Here is an 18,832-nt window from a genome sequence, read left to right as displayed (position 1 = left end):
AAATAACTTTTAAGATAAAATATATCACAATTTGAATTCATACTTCTAATCCAAATTCAGACTACACTTTTTTGTTCAGCTATGATGAAGGAGCTTATATCTGAGCAACTATTTCATGACAACCAGCTGTGAAAGTTAAATTTAAAATGAACAAAACTGCTTTATGGCATTGGAGAAAAACAGAGTCAAACATAATTCAAGGGGCCAACATTTCTGAGAGAAGGCAATACATTAGTGTGAATCAGACTTTCTGGAGAAATGTAATAACATATGTAAAAAAAAATTTGTTGAAACAATTTTTTTGCTTGAGACATATGCTGAGAAGGAAACAGAAACCTAGAGCTTTTGTTTTTCTCATAAAGCACTAACCTTGTATCAATGTTTCTCCAGTTACTTTGTTCTCTCAAAATTATTCTCTAATAAATTCCTCAGGAAGGTCATATAGGAATAATATTTCCCTGAGTTCTTACATATTCATTAAAGATTGTAGTTCTTATATTTGAAAGTCTATTTGGCTGAATATAATATCTTCATCTCACATTTTCTTTCTTTGAATATCTTAAATATGTTACTCCATTTTTTTCTTGCATAAAGTGCTGCTGTCAAAAACTCTAATGACAATCTGTTCCTCTTATCCTTGTAAATAGTTACAAGCTGTTATTCTAGTTGTTCAAAACTTTTTAAAAAATTTAAAGTCCAATAGCCTCAATGTTGACTGTTTGGGTCAGTTTTCATAAGCATATAATGTGCTCTTTCAGTATGTAGTTTCAAATCTTTTAATTTCAGGAAAGCTTTCTCAGATTCTAATTTTAGCATTTGTTCTGTTTCATTATTTTGGTTTTCTTATTCAGAGACTTCTATTATCTGTATGTTGGCTCCTCTTTGCTTGTTTTCTATATTTGTCTCTTCCTCTTAAAGACTTTTAATCTCATTTTATGAACTGTTTGTTGAGTTTATTTGCTCTTGTTCTTTGTAGTTTAGCCTTTATTTTTGAAATGATTTTATATTATCAAATTCTTCTTTTTCAGTGTCTTTTTATATCTCTCTTTCTCCAATCACTTCATTTCTAACATTTTCTAATTAGGTTTAAATATAAGATTTTGATATATTTAAACTATGGGCCACTGCTGCCACTGTCCCCAAATCCTCTACCTTTCTTAAATTTATTTTCTTTTGTATGTATTTGTAGCCTCAATGCCTGGCGTATAACAAGTGCTCAATAGATGCTTGCTAAATCATGTTGATCATTACTGATATGATCTTACAAATGCAAGGCAAAGTAACCTCTTTTATCAAATGAATATACATTGAACATAGAATGTATGAGAAATCTTTGTAAACCTGAGTTATTAAGAGAGATTAGATAAAAGAACATATAGTAATCAAGTTACTAGAATAAATAAATTGACAACTTGATTGTATGGATTTCTGCTAAAGATAAATCAAAGCAAATATTTCCATTTATTGTTGATGTTGCTTTTGAAATATACAGAACTACCTGGCTCAAGAAGACTTAGGTTGAGATTGGGATTTATTGGGGAAGAGATATAGACATAGCCCAGGATGTCAGAGAAGGCAGAAGGGCAGAAACACATTGTTTCAGCTTATCAAAATAGTGATTTATGTTCTTAAAACAATTAAACACACATTTGGTTGTCTTGGAAGGAAGGGAGAGTGTTAAATTAAAGGGAGGAAAAATCAGTAAAGCACAAGACAAATAACTTGAGACTGAAAGTTACATTGTTAAAGCTTTTGCCTTTTTCAACTGTTATATTTATGTATGTGAATCAGGCTTTTCCTTATGCCATATGACAAAACAAAGTACAAAAAGTAAGTGCATGGATTTACCATTCAGCCTATAAAAAGGAAGAAAATCCTGTTATTTGTGAGAACATGGATGAAACCGGAGGATATTATGCTAAGTGAAATAAGTCAGGCACAAAAAGAAAAAATCACCACCAAATACATGATTTCACTTACGTGTGGAATCTAAAAAAGTCAGACTTATAGAAGTAGAAAGTAGGATGGTGGTTGCCAGAGGCTGAAGGTGGGGTGGGGTAGAAGCATGAGGATGCATTGACCAAAGGGTATAAAGTTCTCATTAGACAGAAGGAATAAATTTTCAAGAGTTATTGCACAGCAAGGTGAACACAGTCAACAATAAAATATACTTAAAAATTGCTAGGAGAATAGATTTTAAATGTTCTCACCATAAAAAAAGATGTGAGATGATGGATATGGTAATTAGCTTTATTTAGTTATTCTACAATGTATACATATACCAAAGCATAACATTGTACCCCATAAATATATACAATTATTGTCTGTCACATCAAAAATAAAAATTCTAAAAAGTAAATGTAGATTTATGCTCCTGAGAACATGGAGTAGATACAATTTTCCTTATTCTTTCTGTTAAGTACAAGTAAAATCTCCAAGCATTATATATTTAAAAAATCAGAAGAAAACTCTAAGAGGTGGAAAGAAGAAGACAAACCAGTGGGATTTGGGAGCCAGAGGAGTGAGTTCCTTGATGTTTTATTTTGCCTGATCTACCCCAGACATGGAGGTGAGAAAGCCAGCAACCTGGAAATACCAGTGGGTGCAGACCAAAAGAGGCCCCACAAAAGTCTGCTCTTTCTGGCCAAAGGACCAGGAAAGGGAAAGTCTACAAGAAGAAACTTTTAAGCAATAACTGCTACACTGTAACCAACCACCCCTGTCCCCCAACACAAAACAAACAAAAACATAGGCACCATCTTGCATCTACATCAGCAAAGGGAGATTAGGGATTCTAGATGTTTACCTTTGCAATTCTGTAATGAAGTGTCCCCAAACCCCTGCCAGGGTGATATCTGGGAAGACCAAGTAGAGAACTGAGACTTTCACCCTCATCAACTGAAAAGAAGTCATGGAGACCATGTGGGGAGCCAAAATTCCACTGCCAACTAGCAGTAGTGAGGCATCTCCTTCCTCTCTCAACTGGAATGTAGTCAGAGGAGGCCTAATAAAGAGTCAGAACTTTTACCATCACTAACGGTAATGAGGCAACCCCAACCAGGGTGTCAGTGAAAACCACATTGGAAACTGGAAATTGCATTCATTATCAATAGGTTCTAAGAAGTATCTCTACCCTCAGGTGTCAATGAAGACCAAGTTGGAAACCTGGGTTTCTGTCTCTACTTGGTAGCAAAATGGCAGCACTCCTCTAAAGTGATGTCATAAAAAGCTAGCTAAAATGGAAGGTTGAAATGAGACCCAGAGTCACAGAATATAATGTGAAAAAGTCCAGATTTCAGTTGAAAGTTATTTGTCATGCTCAAAACCAAAAAAATCTGAACCTGAATGTGAATGTAAAACAGGATAATAAACAATTGAGGCCGGGTGCGGTGGCTCAAGCCTGTAATCCCAGCACTTTGGGAGGCCGAGGTGGGTGGATCACAAGGTTGAGAGATCGAGACCATCCCGGTCAAAATGGTGAAACCCCGTCTCTACTAAAAATACAAAAAATTAGCTGGGCATGGTGGCGCGTGCCTGTAATCCCAGCTACTCAGGAGGCTGAGGCTGCAGCATTGCCTGAACCCAGGAGGCGGAGGTTGCGGTGAGCCGAGATCGCGCCATTGCACTCCAGCCTGGGTAACAAGAGTGAAACTCCGTCTCCAAAAAAAAAAAAAAAAAAAAAAAAATTGAGAAAATAGAGATGTTAGAATTATCTGACAAAGTTTATAAGGCAGTCATGATAAAAATGTCTCAGTTATTGATTGTTAACCAGGAATAGTGAGTCATTATTAATTATTTATTCAAAAGTAATTATCTGACTCAAAAGTGTTTATTTTATTTATTTATTATACTTTAAGTTCTGGGGTACATGTGCTGTAATTGATATATAATAATTATTAAAAAATAAATTCCACATTTAAACCAATCTAGCCTATTTAATAACCAAGAAACTAAATTCTGCATGTTATGAGAAATATTAGCTTTTATACTGTATAAAAATTCAATAAGTATATTCAAAATTGATATTATTTGTGAATTAATATATATTAGATTGGAAGCCTACTACTAAATTTTTTGTAACATTAAAAGACACTGTGAAAAAGTACTCTCAATGTTTGTGAAGAAAATGAATGTCAAAAGATTTTAAAATCCTTCAAGAAATTACAAATATGCTTAAAACAAATTAAAAAATATGAAGCCTCTATAAAAAAATAGTCTCAGCAAATAAATAGAAGATATAAAGAAGAACTAAATGGAAATTTTATAGTTGACAAAGTAATCAAAATGGTCAATGGAATGCTCTTGCTCAACAGCAGAATAGCAGGGACAAAGAAGAGAATCAGTGAACTTGAAGGTACAACAATAGAAATTACCCAATCTGAACAACATAGATTCCAACAGAAAATAGTCCAGGGGGAGAAAAAGAATAGCTGGCTGTGGCTAGAATTATAGTAACCAGCCCCACCTGACCCCCAGTAGCCAGCCCATCATGCCCACTTTTGGAATAGCTAATGTTCCCTGCTCCTTCTGGGGATCAGGTGGCTGAGGACTGCAGCCAGGGCTGATCTGTGTGGTGATGAGGACTCCAGGGTTTGTAGCGGAAGTGATACTGCCTGGAATTAAAGTATTGCTGCCTCTTTAAATCTGATCTCTCTGAGTTATTAGTAGGCTGTTCTGTGGCCCATTTTTCTGCCATCACTCATTCAGGACTATCATTTTGTCCAGAGAAATAGATCTCTGGATTCAGAAGTCTTCTCAAGGCAGTAGAGGTATGTGAAAAGATCATTATTTGCAAGACACATCCATCAAATCCCTTCTTACCACTTGCTCCATCAGGACTCTGGAAAAAAGAAGCAGGAAGCACAGTTCCTGCATCTGGGGCATATAACTCAACCCAGACATGGGGGCTTGGACAGGTCTGTAAAGGGCAGACATGTGACAAAGGAGAGAAGGGAGTAGCTGACTCATAGGCAGACCACAAAATCTTATGCTGACACCAAACCCATTACTGTTCACCTCCACCCAGATCCTCATTACCTCATTCTGGAGCTATTTGAACAGTCTCATCTCTGGTGTCTCCACCTTCAACAGCACCCTTCCTCAGTCCACCCCAAGGACCCATTATTCTCCCACTCAGAAACCTCCAGGGATCCCCTCTGCTTCCAAGAGTGTTTCTCAACCTTTTGGTTAAAAAATTCAGAGCCTCCTACATAATAGAAATTGTACTTTTATGATCTGCTGAAAATAACCAAAAGCTACTTATAACTCAAGCAATCTTTTATGTTAAGTCATATCTTATTAATCCAAGCAGCACCTATATCATTCTAAATAATATATATTTAAGTGGTACATTATTTATTCTGCCCAAAGACAATGATTGTTGCATATTAGGATTTCAACAATTCTTTTTTTGTCCCATCTTCCCCTGGAGGGTCTACTATTCTCAGCACAAGGTTAAAGTTTGTCACAATTTAGCCACCATCTACCTTCCTGACTAGAACCCCCTTGACTCCCTTTTATGAATTGTTTATCCCATTAGGTTCACCCCCCATTCCTAAAGCTTGTTTCTCCACTTCCATTTCTCCATTTTACTCACAATGTTAATGTTCACAGAGCTGATTTTTGCCACTACCTCCCAACCATTGTTATCCACCCCAAATGCCCCTGATTGTTTGAAGCATAATTTAAATGCAGCCACCATCAGAATAATCTGCAAGTGTTTGTTAAAAACACAGATTCCCTGGGCTCTAGGGATCTCTCAGTTCCTTAGTTCCTGGATAAGGCCCATCAATCTATATTTTGATAGTCCTGAATAGTTCTTATGTTCTGCAGATTTGGGAACCACCTTCTAGACTTTTGTATTTTGCAATTAATAAGATTTACATGTATATGTGCACACACACACACACACACACACACACACAATTGAGGAGCTCATTGTAGGCTGCCACTTTATTTTTTCTGTTGTTCAATAAGGATACTATAAAACATCAGAGGAAAATGAAATTGCTCTTTTTGTCTCCTGGATAAAGCTGTCACCCTTTAGGTATCACTTTGAGTCCTGTGTTGGGGCTCAGCTCTGGACCAGGTACTGGAGAGCAGGGAACCCAATAAGGTAGTCCCTGCCTGAGAGTCCAACAGCCTGGGAGGGGTAGGGGAACAGGGTAAGAGTTATCTACTGAAGAGAAATTCAAATCTATTTCAAGGTGTGCTAAGAAAGTGGGAGCAAAAGTTGGCTCTTAGGAACAGGGGTCTGGGGGAGAACTTCACCAGGAAGATGGAACACCAGCTGGGTCCCTGGAATGAAAACCCCAATGAAGAGGAGGAGAAGGAGCCAATTGTGATGGTAGGGGGTGGCCTAGGTGAGTATTAGTAGCCAAAAAAGAGTCTGTCTTCTCGAAAGAGAACTTAATTTGCCTTGTCCTGAGAAAGAACTTAACCTGATGATGAGGGGGAACTAAAAGAAGAGATCAGTTTTATCAACTAAATTCCAAAAGTGGGCTCTGGGTACAGATCTTTCACTTCCATGAACTTATTCACAAGTATTTTGGTGTGTCTTTGGATGTTATTGTAAATAACCCCAAAAACACAGACCACAAAAGCAAAAATAGATAAATGGGATTGTATGAAACTTAAAACTTGTACACAGCAAAAGAAACAATCAAGATAGTGAGCAGACAACCTATAGAATGGTAAAAATATTGGCAAACCATACATCTGATAAGAGGTTAATACCCAAACTACATAAGAAACTCAAACAACTCAACAGCAATAAAACAAATAATACAATTAAATAGTAGGCAAGTGAACTGCAAGACATTTTTCTAAAGAAGACATACAAATGGCCAACAGGCATATAAAAAAATGTGAACATCATGAATCAGGGAAAGGCAAATTAAACCACAATGAGATACCTGTTAAGATGTCTATTATCAGAAAGAGGAAAGAAAGTATTGTTGAGGATGGGGGAAAAAAGGGGAACCCTTGCACACTGTTAGTGGGAATGCAAACTAATACAGTAATTATGAAAAATAGCATGGAGGTTCCTCAAAAACTTAAAAATAGCATTACCATATGACCCAGCAATCTCACTTTTGGGTATCAATATCCAAAAGAAATGTAATCAGTATGTCAAAGAGATGTCTGAACTCCATGTTTATGGCAGCATTGTTCATAAGAGCCAAGTTATGGAATCAATCTAAGTGTCTATTGAAGGATAAATGGCTAAACAAAATGTGGTATATATGCATACAATGGAATGCAATTCAGCTTTTAAAAAGAAAGAAATTCTGTAATTTACAACATGAATGAACTTGAAGGCTATTATGCTACATGAAATAAGCCAGGCACAGAGACACATGTGATGCATTTTCTCATTTATATGTGGAATCAAAAAAGTTGAACTCATAGAAGCAGAGGGTAGAACAGTGGTTGCCAAGGGCTGGAAGCTGTGAGCAGGGAGATGAAGAGATGTTGGTCAAAGGTACAAAGTGTCAGTTAGGATGAATAAGTTCTGGAGATATATTGTACAATATGTTGACTATGGTTAATAATTGAAATACTTGAAAATTGCTAACAGAGTAGATCTTTAATGTCCTCACTATAAAAAAAAAATGCTAAAGTATGTGAAGTATGTGAGTGATGGATATGTTAATTTGCTTGATTTAATTATTTCACAATATATATAAAATATATATCTTAAAACATCAAGTTGTACACTGTAAATAAATACAATTTTTATTTATCAATTATACCTTAATAAAGCTAAGTAGAAATAAAGTTAATGCAGTAAAAGCTCCATTACAAAAAGAATATGCTGGGTGCAGTGGCTCATACTTGTAATCCAAGCACTCTGAGAGGCTGAGGTGGGAGGGTTGCTTGAGCCCAGGGGTTCAACATGGCGAGATCTTCAGCAACATGGCAAGACCCTGGTTTCTACAAAAAATAAACAAAATGAGTCAGGCAGGCATGGAGGTACACTCCTTGTAGTCCCAGCTTCTCAGGAGGCTGAGGTGGGAGGCTTGCTTGAGCTGTGGAGGTCAACACTGCAAAGAGACATTTCATGCCACTGCACTCCAGCGTGGGCAGCAGACCAACACCTGTATTTTTTTTATAAAGGTTCAACAGGATCAATATCTATGAACCTGTTAATTATCTTTTCTCCGTGTGAATATTAGTTGACTTTTAGTCTGCCCTAATAATGAAGCTGGAAGGGACCTCAAAGATAATTTAGCCTAACTTTCTACCCAATGCAGGATGGATACCAATGTTGGGCCCTGAGACATTTCAGTGACAGCATGCTCTTATTTTTGGGTAGCTACAATTGTTAAGAAAGCATCCTTGGTTTGGCAGAGACCGGCTAACTGCTCAGCAAAGCTATTTCCTCATTGTGAACACAGCTAGAAGACATTTCCTGTGTTTCCATCAGTTAGATGTGGCATGTGTCTAAGTTCTAGAATGTATCCCATTTGTAGGCCTGGACACTAAACTCCCCTCAACATGTCCTCCATTGCATCCTCTGCCCTCACCTGCCAGCTGTACGCCGAGCATTCAGAGATGATTGGGACAACAGAGTTTGGAAGAAAACCACACAGAAAACTGCCTGACCATGAATATACAGAATGGTCTATTACACGAGCAAGATACAGATTTCACTGTGTTAAGTGAGAGGAATTTGAAGGTCGTATCTTGGAGCAGTTAGCATGCTGTGACGTGCACAAAACTTGGTGCCTTGAAATAGAGTACCACCATCTCAAAAAAAAAAAAAAGACTAAAATATGTGACATTGGCTTAGCAGTAAGATGATGGGCAGCAAAAATACTGCTGGAAAAGGCATTTGCAATGGCAAAATATTTGGTAAAAATATTGCCTATGATAATGTGGAAGGCAGGCACCATGGACACTGAGTGTGTAACTTTAGGGCAAGTGTTGGAAATAATTCAAGTGTCTGTGTGTACTGGCTACTATTGGCCTCACTGGGTACATATGCAAGAAGGAGATGAGCTCAGGGAAAAAAAAAAAAAAAAAAGCCCTTTCAGTAAAGATGGGATTAGGAGTGTGGCCTTCCCACCCAAACCTATTAGTTTGGCTAGCTTCAAAGGAAAAATAAGCTTAGGGAGGAAGCAAAGAAACATTTCAAGTTTGAGAATTATGCTTGGGAAAGAAATTTAGGTATAGTTACTTGCACATGGAACTAACTGGAAGCAAACAGATTAGAATCCCAGTAAACTTTTAAGACTGTTGTATTACCAAAAAACTCCACAACTCCATGTTAAAACATTTTTAACTGTTCAAGCATCAAAACAATCCTTGGGCCCCAAAACTTACATAAGCACAAATTCTCTACTAAGGTTATTTGGCCCCCAAAGAGACATACCCGAAAATACTCACTTCATATAGAGTCAAGTGGAGATGGAAGAACCTTACAGTGAGTGGATTCAAGGACTATAGAGAACAATGGACAAGAAGTAGAATCAAAGTCTAATCAAAGAACTATTCTCCCACCTTCTTCCCCTGCCTTACTCAGGGGATTTTGTAATGTCTGCCCAACATGCTTTTACAAATATTATAGATGAAGGATTGCTATGTGTCCCCTGTTCTTCTCTTTGTAAATAGGATGACTTACTGAGGTTATCCGGGCACCACTCCATCACAGACTGTTAAGCGTGTGTGTGTGTGTGTGTGTGTGTGTGTGTGTGTGTGTGTGTGTGTGTATGTGAATGCTGGGGTACTGGGAGTGGGCAGACAACTTGTCTTTTTAGTTTATCGGTTTTCACACCCCAAGACGCACCAACTGAATCTGACAGAGAGGTCTATGCAATACTCAGAAACACTGAATTTGAGCTAGACACAATCTAGTAAGTCTGGGTCAAACTTGTGACTATTTTCCTTGGAAACCAGGAAGTATATTCTATGTGTGGGAAGAAGAATAAAACAGTATTTGGTACCTGTAAGGGCAGTTCATGGCAGAGATTGGGTAGAAACAGAATGAATAGATTTCCTCCCATTCCTTGGCACACAGCTAAACTACATTTTGCAATCTTCTTTGCAATTGGGCGTGGCCTCACAATTGTGTTCCAGCCCATAGAATGTGGTTAGAACTGATATACCTCACTTCCAAACCTGGTCCATTAAACCTGTTATCCACCACATCTGCAGTTCTTCCTAGAGGACTCTGGAGCCCCTCAGGGATACAGCCTTCTAGAGGGAAGGAGCCTAGATCCCTGGCAACTTCATGGAAGGAGAGCTGCCTAGCCAGAAACACCCCACTGAACTATTGCCATAACAAGAAATAAAACATATATTTATCATCAAGATACTGAAATTAAAAGGGTTATTATGCAAGTTGACCTACCCTAATTCACTTCCTCACAACGAATTCACTAATTCATGAGCATCCATTTCCCTTCCACATATCAAGCCTAGATTTGCTCTCTAGAAATACACAGAAAACGTTCAGGTTTTTTTTAACCTGACAGCTGTTCAGACATTGGAAGACAACTGTCATGCTCCTACTCACTTTTTTTTTTCAAGCTAAATAGCCTAAATTTCCTCATCATATTTTTCATTCCTTATATTTTAAAACTGCCATCTTTCTATGAATATGGATGGGGAGGGGACAGGTTCCTTGGGGCTGGTTAGAATTTTTCAAAATGAATATTGTGGTTAGGTAAAACATCTTGAAAAATCACTTTCTGATTTGATGCCCTCCATTTTCATTTGGAAAAAGACCTATGGGTTGACTGACATCCTCACAGCAAAATCAAAGCAAAAATAGATTCACTGGGAAAACAGTATACAAGCTTTTGGCAAACGGAATTATGTTAATTCTCTAAGACATTCTGCAGAAGTTTGAACAACTAGGTCAGGTCAACCAACCAACCAATACACACAGTTTCTAGGTTATTTAATGCTCTATATAGTCAAGAAACTGTAATGTGTAAATGTGAAGAGCAAAGTCTTTGGTGTCAGGAAGATGAGAGTGATAGTTTTCTTTCAAAATTCCTTCTACAGCCTACCTTACAGCTAGTTATGGCCATATGGCTGAGTTCGCACCAGTCAAATATAAGTGGAAGTCATGTGCACAACTTCTTTGACATTTGGATAGAAGAAATTTACCTTCCATTGGCTTTCTTTCCCTTCCCCAGTCTCAGGCCTTCATAAAATTTGAGTACCGGATTTCTGGATTGTGATGGTCCAGAGCAGAGGCCCTAGGAATGAGAGGCAGAACAGACAAGACTGAAAACAGCCCAGATATCCACTAGCGAAACAATGGATAGAAGATAACAGTATATTCACATGTAGCAGTGAAAATAATTGAATTACAGTTAAGCACTACAAAATATTTGGATCTTAGAAAAAATACATTGAATGAAAAGGCAAGTTCCTTTTCATTTGACCTACGTGGTATAATTTTAATAAAGCTTGAAAAAGGTAAAATGTAATTATATGCTTAGGCAGATATGTTTATGCATTTTTTGAAGAAAAAGAATGATAAACATAAGACTCAGGAAGAGGGTAGGGAGGAGGAAGAGAAATTGGAATGGGAAGGAGCACAAAGTGGACGCAATCTACTTAGGCTAGGTGGTGAATTCATGGGTGTTTATTTTATAGTTTGCACTTATATTTTATATTATTTTATGCACATAGCTTGGTTAGTAATATTTGGTTAAGGGCACACTATCATCATTGGCCCACACAATTCATTATTTAAGAAAGAAAAGGAGGTCTTGTGTCAAGGTACATACTGCAGTGAAAGACAGACTCTAGAATACTCACTCTGGTATTTTCCTCCATGCATATTAATGAATTTGTGTGGCTTTTCTCCTATTAAGGAAAAAGATATTGGAAGCAAAGCAACCACTAAGGAGGTCATTAAAATAGTCCAAGTGAGTGAGGAGTGGGCCAGAAGCAGAGCAGAGGCCCTGGGAATGAGAACATTGGAGAGCTTGAGAGACATTGAGTCAGGGTCCAGAAGACTTGTAGAAAATTTTACAAGTTTACAATTTTACAGGTTTACACTTGGTAATCAGCACACACTAGCAAATTCTGAGGCCTATGTTGTGGCTGTTGAATGGTTAAAGAAATCCAAATCAAAGTTGATTCTATGCTTCTACAAACCTAGAAAACTGTTCTTGAACATGAATTGCCCAATTTATTTAGTTAATATTAACAACAGACCAAAACACCACAACTACTTCCTTATAAACCTCAAAAAACTTCTGTAGTACATGGAACAGCTATTTCTACTTCAGATGCAATAACATAAAGCCTATTTCAAAGGTAAATGTTATAATAAATCAATAATATCTAAAATACAATTATAGACACTCTCATCTTGAAAATATTTATGCTCAAAATTTAAAACTGATTTGAAGTACAACCATAGACCACATCTCTAGAATTCCAGGCCCAAGGAAATAACAGCTTTGTTCTACAGTCTGTAAAAGTCCAATATTTTCTCACTTTGCTATAATTGTGTTTTGTTGAATGGTTTCAACTTAAAATTCCATCCTTGAATAAAAAATAAAGCTGTTTCTCCTTGGAAACTTCCTTAGTTAGTTTCAGGACCTAAGAAATATTGAGATTAAAAGAAAAGCCACTGAATAATGGATATTGTTAAAACCATGTTATTTTTTTAAATGTGTTTGTTGAAATTGTTTTATAGAATTGAAGGGGTTTGGTAATCACTAAAAGAGTAAAAAGAATTCAGAAAATCCAAGCCAGTAATGGGAGGAAACCAAAATTCAATAAAATTGGATCAAGTTAACAGAGCTCAGAAAAAGGGAAGAGGGAAAGAAGCAAATGCATAGAAAATATGACAAAAATGTGAGAAACACCTTAAAATATATTTGTAATCACAAGAAATGTAAAAGGGTTAAATTTGTATTAATGGACAAATTTTCTATTGTTTTATATAAATATATATATATAGAGAGAGGCATATAAAGCCTATAGGCATATATGCTTATGCATACATATATGTTATGAAGAATATATATATATACCCTTTTACATTTATTGTGATTACAAATATATCTATAAGAATAAATATATATATTCTTTATAATGAACTCACCTGAACTATAAGGCCAGAAGAAGACTAAATTTAAAATTGACTGAAAAATATATGCTCATTTAAATGCAGATTTTTGTCAGTCTGGATTTTTACAATTAAACATATAAATATATGAGAACATATAATTTCAAAAATCCAAATATATATTTGTATATACATATATATGTATTTATATCCTTGTGTATATATTATACATATGAATACACTCTTATTTATTTTACAAATATATAGTAATACATACAGGCTTTATATGCATATAAAGCCTGTATATATTACTATATATTTGTAAAATAAATAGTAGTATATTTATACAAGCCTATCATTTTAGTATTTACCTAATATTTTTCAGACAAATGGTAATGTTAATGTTTGTATCCTTATGATTCTGATGTGTTCATATATATACAAATTTCTGGAGAGGAGGAGAAGTGGGAAGGAGATATAACTGTTTTTTGAGGCTAACACAACCTTGATTCCAAAAAATAGTAATAATTTTAAAAGATACGTAAGCTCGCCTGGGTGCTCACACCTGAAATCCTAGCACTTTGGGAGCCTGAGGCAGGCGGATCACTTGAGGCCAGGAGTTTGAGACCAGCATGGCCAACATGATAAAACCCTGTCCTTGCTATAAATACAGAAAATTAGCTGGGTGTGGTACACACCTGTAATCTCAGCTATTTAGGAAGCTGAGGCAGGGGAATCACTTGAACCAAGTCAGACAAAGGTTGCAGTGAGCTTGAGGTTGCACCATTGCACTCCAGCCTGGGTGACAGAGCAAGACTCTATCTCAAAAAAAACAAAAAAAACAAAAAAACAAAAAAGATATGTAAGCTCATGTTACTCATAAACATAAATGCAAAATTCCAAATAAAATGTTATCAAATCCATCAATCCATTAATGTATGTAAAAACAAATCATATCAAGTAGGTTAATTTCTGGAATGCAAGAATGGTTTAATATTAGAAAATCTATTAATCTAATTTACCACTTTAACAGATGAAAGGGGAAAAGTCATAAAGTAGTATGATCACACTCAGAAGTATTTGATAAAATACAGAATCCATGCCTAGTTACAAAAACTATAAATTCTTAGCAAGTAAGAATAGAATACAACCTTTCAATCTGCTAAAGCACATATGCCAAAAACCTACAAACACTAGCATACTTAGTGCTTAAAAGTTCAAAATATTCTCTTTAAAGTCAGGAATAAAGCAATAATTCCTAATGTCACTACTTTAATACCAGGCTGCACTGAGATCTTACCCTTTTCACTAATACAAAAGAAAGAAGGAAGGGGCTAGGGGCGATGGCTCATGCTTGTAATCCCAGCACTTTGGGAGGCTGAGGTGGATGGATCATGACATCAGGAGTTCGAGACCCACCTAGCCAATATGGTGAAACCCCATCTCTACTAAAAACACAAAAATTAGCCAGGCGTGGTGGCACATGCCTGTAATTCCAGCTACTCAGGAGGCTGAGGCAGGAGAATTGCTTGAACCCAAGAGGCAGAGGTTGCAGTGAACTGAGATCGTGCCACTGCATTCCAGACTGGGGGCAACAGAGCAAGACTCTGTCTCAAAAAAAAAAAAAAAAAAAAAAGGAAGGAAAGAAGAAAGGAGGAAATTAGAGCATAAAACAAAATTGTCATTATTCACAGAGGACATAATTATAACTGTTCGCCCAAAATGCCTGAGAGTATCTACAATTCTGATAAGACAACTTAACAAAGTTGTATATAAAATCAATACACAAAACTCATCAATGTTCTTATAGGTCAAAAATTTTAAAAAGGAAAATATAATTTAAAAAAGAAGTTTTTAAAACAATATCAACAATAACTATAAGGTACTAGGGAGCAATTCTAACAGTGATACACAAGGCATTTGGGGAGAAAATATTTTTAAGTTATTAAAAGGAACTTAAAGAATTTAAACAGAAGCTTATATTCCCCCAAATTAATGTGCAAATTCAATGCAATTTCAATCAAATTACCAACAGGGTTTTTTTACCCACATAACTTGTTCAGCTAATCTAAATTTCATATTTAAAAATATCCCAAACAATTAGGTAGATGAAGAGACATAAAGAAAAATTAATCTCACCAGATAGAGTCACTAGAGAAGCAGACAATTAAATAAGCATGGTATTTATTCACCAGTATAGACAAAAGACAAATGAAGTAAACAGAGAGCCCACCCACAGCCCTAAACACATACAGAAGCTTGGTATGTGACAGAAGTATCATTACAAATCTGTGGAAATGGATTTGCTATTTAAGGAATGAATGATGGCAGAGGAAATGTATTCCTAATACATTACAAATCTGTGGAAATGGATTTGCTATATAAGGAATGAATGATGGCAGAGAAAATGTATCCCTACCTCACACGATACACACAAAAAAGCAGAATTCAGAGATATTAATTTTTCAAAGGAAACATAAAATTTATAGAAGAAGATATAAGAAAGTTTAAAAACACAAAGTGAAAAAGAAACACCACACACTGAAGAAAAGATTTTTGCAACATATTATAACTAAAATAAAATATTAGTATCCATAGTAACTATTCAAATCAGTAAGAAAAATGGACAAAGGATATTTTCAGACAATTCACAGAGAAATATCTAAACAATGAGTATATAAAAATATGTCTCACCTCACTAATAAATAGAGACATGCAAATTAAATAACAAATACTGTTTCATATCAATTAGATTCCAAAAATTGTTTGATAATGCTCTTATTCACTGCTATCAATTAGGATACTTCAAGAGCAATTTGACAATACCTATTAAGTTGAGGATGTGAATACTAGCAGACACTAGCAGTTCTTCCTCTAGATGTCTGTTCTAGGGATACTTGTAAACATGCTCAAGATGTGCACAAGCATCTTCTCTAGATTCTCAATGTTCTATCTAAACTTCCATGACAATAACCTCAACATGGGTCTCTTTCCATTCAGGAGCTGGGCATACAATAGACCTTCTTAATCTAAAAATTAATATCCTTAATTTCTGGGAAATGTTCTTTTATTTCTCTGATCAGTTCCTTTACTCCAAACAACTAACAAATGTGATTTTCCAATAAAAAGTCCATATCCATCCTGAAAACCCTACAGTAAAGCCCACCAATTGGTAGTTCTACCCAGTTTCCAACTTCTCAGGGCATCATTTATATAGGTAGTCAAGGGTAGAGTCAAAGCAAACAAAAAGAAGAAAAGCAGTAAGCTGGATGATGCAACATGGGGCTTGGTGTCTGTGTTAGGATTCTCCAGAGAAACAGAACCTTAGAAAATTAAAAGTATATTCTTTCTCTGAGAGAGAGAGAGAGATTTATTTTAAAAAATTGGCTCACACCAATTAGCTAGCCAGTCCTAAAATAACAATTCAAAAAGACATAGGCTCATATCACTCATAAAAATAAATTCAAAATCTCAAATAAAAAGTTATCAAATCAGACCCATCAATGTATATAAAAATACGCAAGTAGGTTAATCTCTGGAATGCGAGTAGGCCTAATATTAGAAAATCTGTTGATCCTCTCCTTCTTCTTCTCCTTTTCTTTTTCTTCCTCTTTTTCTTGTTTTTACTATCCCTTAAAAACATGAAACCATTCTTAGCTTATGATCTGTATAAAATACAGACATCCAAGCCTCCCCCTCCAGTGATTTTAATCTGGACAGTGGAGTTAACTGGTTGTTACACGTGCTTTTACCACAATCCTCAGTGATTTCAGAGTATGTCTAAAGTTGAAGACAGTCATTCCTTCCTACCTTCAATCAGTCGACATACACTATTGAGCTTCCGGTTAGAGCAAGCAAGAGTGAATGAGGCAGACATGGTAGACTAACCAGTGCTTGAAGTTCACAGGAAGCTGAAAACCCTCCCCAACCTGGAGCTTCAGAAGATCCCTTCAGAATAATCAGGGCAGAAGGAGGCTTAGGCCAAGCCTGTTGCAATCCTAAGGTGTGAGGATCATCTCCAGGCCAATGGGATGGATCTCAGTTTTCCAGTTCTCTATGCCTGAACCCTTCCAGCTCTCTACTGGCCTCCCATTGGTTTTGGGTTGTGGGTTGTGATTTGAATCTATTATTTTAATAAATAGGGCTCTGATTTTTCCTTTCTGCTTTGCTGTTTCATTTGATCTCCATTTCAAATCTGCCTTAAGCCTGCAAGTATCGTGGTATGATTTGAAAGGAATTCCACAGGGGGGTGGGAGGAAGGAGATAGTGAAATGGCTCTCAGTAAATTCCTAAGTGTAAAATTGAAAAGGCCTCATTTCTTGTCCTGCAACTGTGTTCACTTCTATGGCTCTTTGATAGTCCGTATAATCTTATCCCTTTTCTTTCAGTTCTGAACAAACCAGGTAAAAAGACATACCATGAAACTTTATGAGGGCCTCATAAAGGTGGTCTCTAAGCCAATGACAGTACCTGGTTAAGTTTCCAAAGTCCTTTCTGTACCCAGTCTACCCTGAGGGTTGGGTCTCTAGAGGCCAGCTTTGAAAGTGACCGACTGCCCCTTTTAAATGTGTATATTAGTTATAGTGACCTCTAGTTCTCACCCAACATTAGGACAGAAAGACATTACAGAAGATTGTTTCGTTTGACTTATTCATTTTAACAGATGTGGAAAGTGAGGTCAGAAAGATAGTGACCTTACTTTACTAGATATATTTCCTCAATAGCTGTGTGCAATCAACTTTTTCTCAACTATTATTTTTCTCTTGACTTTAGAGTGTTAGGGTTATCTTATTCTTTCGTATTAGTATACAGCCCATAAGCAGTAACCACACTTATTATGGTGGCCCAAGGGTCATGGAAACATGACTGTACCTGGTTGCCTTCGTAACATCTGTAGTGCTCTTCTGGTTATTGGTTGGAAAGGACAACCCCAAGAAGGGTAGCCAGTGCGAGTGCAGGACACACTACATTTGCTGCTTACTGCTCACTTAGGGTACATACACAGTCAGTCAGGGAATGAAGGGAGGAGCCTGTTTTTGGTTCCTCTTTTCAGGCTTTGCTGTTTCCACAACAAACAACATCAGGGAATTCTGTCTTTGCTGCTACCTCACTCACTCTCTCTCACCAAGCAGGCTTCCAAAAACAACTGGCTTTTCTTCCATACACCCTCCTCATTTTAACCCTTTCTCCATCTTCCACATGACTGCCATCACCTCCTTCTCGCAAAATCTCAAATTCATTTATAGGTCTACTTTTAAAGCCATCTTCCCTTGGTTCATAACATGTTTTTCTCTTGTCCCAGCATTCCCTCCTCGCTTTCTGTAGGAACTAAATCAAACATGTATCAACATATGTACATGTTATGCCTCTTCTTCCTCCCCCTTCTAATTTCTTCACCTTTCTAGAAGGTTCATATCTGAGCCTCATTTATTCCATCCATGTCATTCTGATTCCTAGCTACAGAAAAACAAGCTCTTACAGCTGGAAGGGAGCTAAGAGATTAGTTGGCCCAATCCCCTTAGTTGACAAATGAGGAATCCGAGGCCCCAAACTAGTTCATAACATATCAGGCACAACTGTAAGCAGGTAATTGGTGGAAGTAGGACCAACGTGCTGGTGTGTGTCTTGACTGCCTCTCTGCCCCAGGCTTCTTTCTGCCCTACCAGTGACTGAACTTAGAATAAATGTCCCATTTATTCATTGTTCATTCAACAAACATTTCCAGGCCCCAAGATAGCTCTTGGAAAACGAAGATGAATGTTTAAAAATCACTCCTACTCATTCAATACC

Source organism: Saimiri boliviensis, chromosome 6 (genome assembly GCF_048565385.1).
Source record: "Saimiri boliviensis isolate mSaiBol1 chromosome 6, mSaiBol1.pri, whole genome shotgun sequence".
Classification (NCBI taxonomy): domain Eukaryota; kingdom Metazoa; phylum Chordata; class Mammalia; order Primates; family Cebidae; genus Saimiri; species Saimiri boliviensis.
This window is presented reverse-complemented; position numbering follows the sequence as displayed.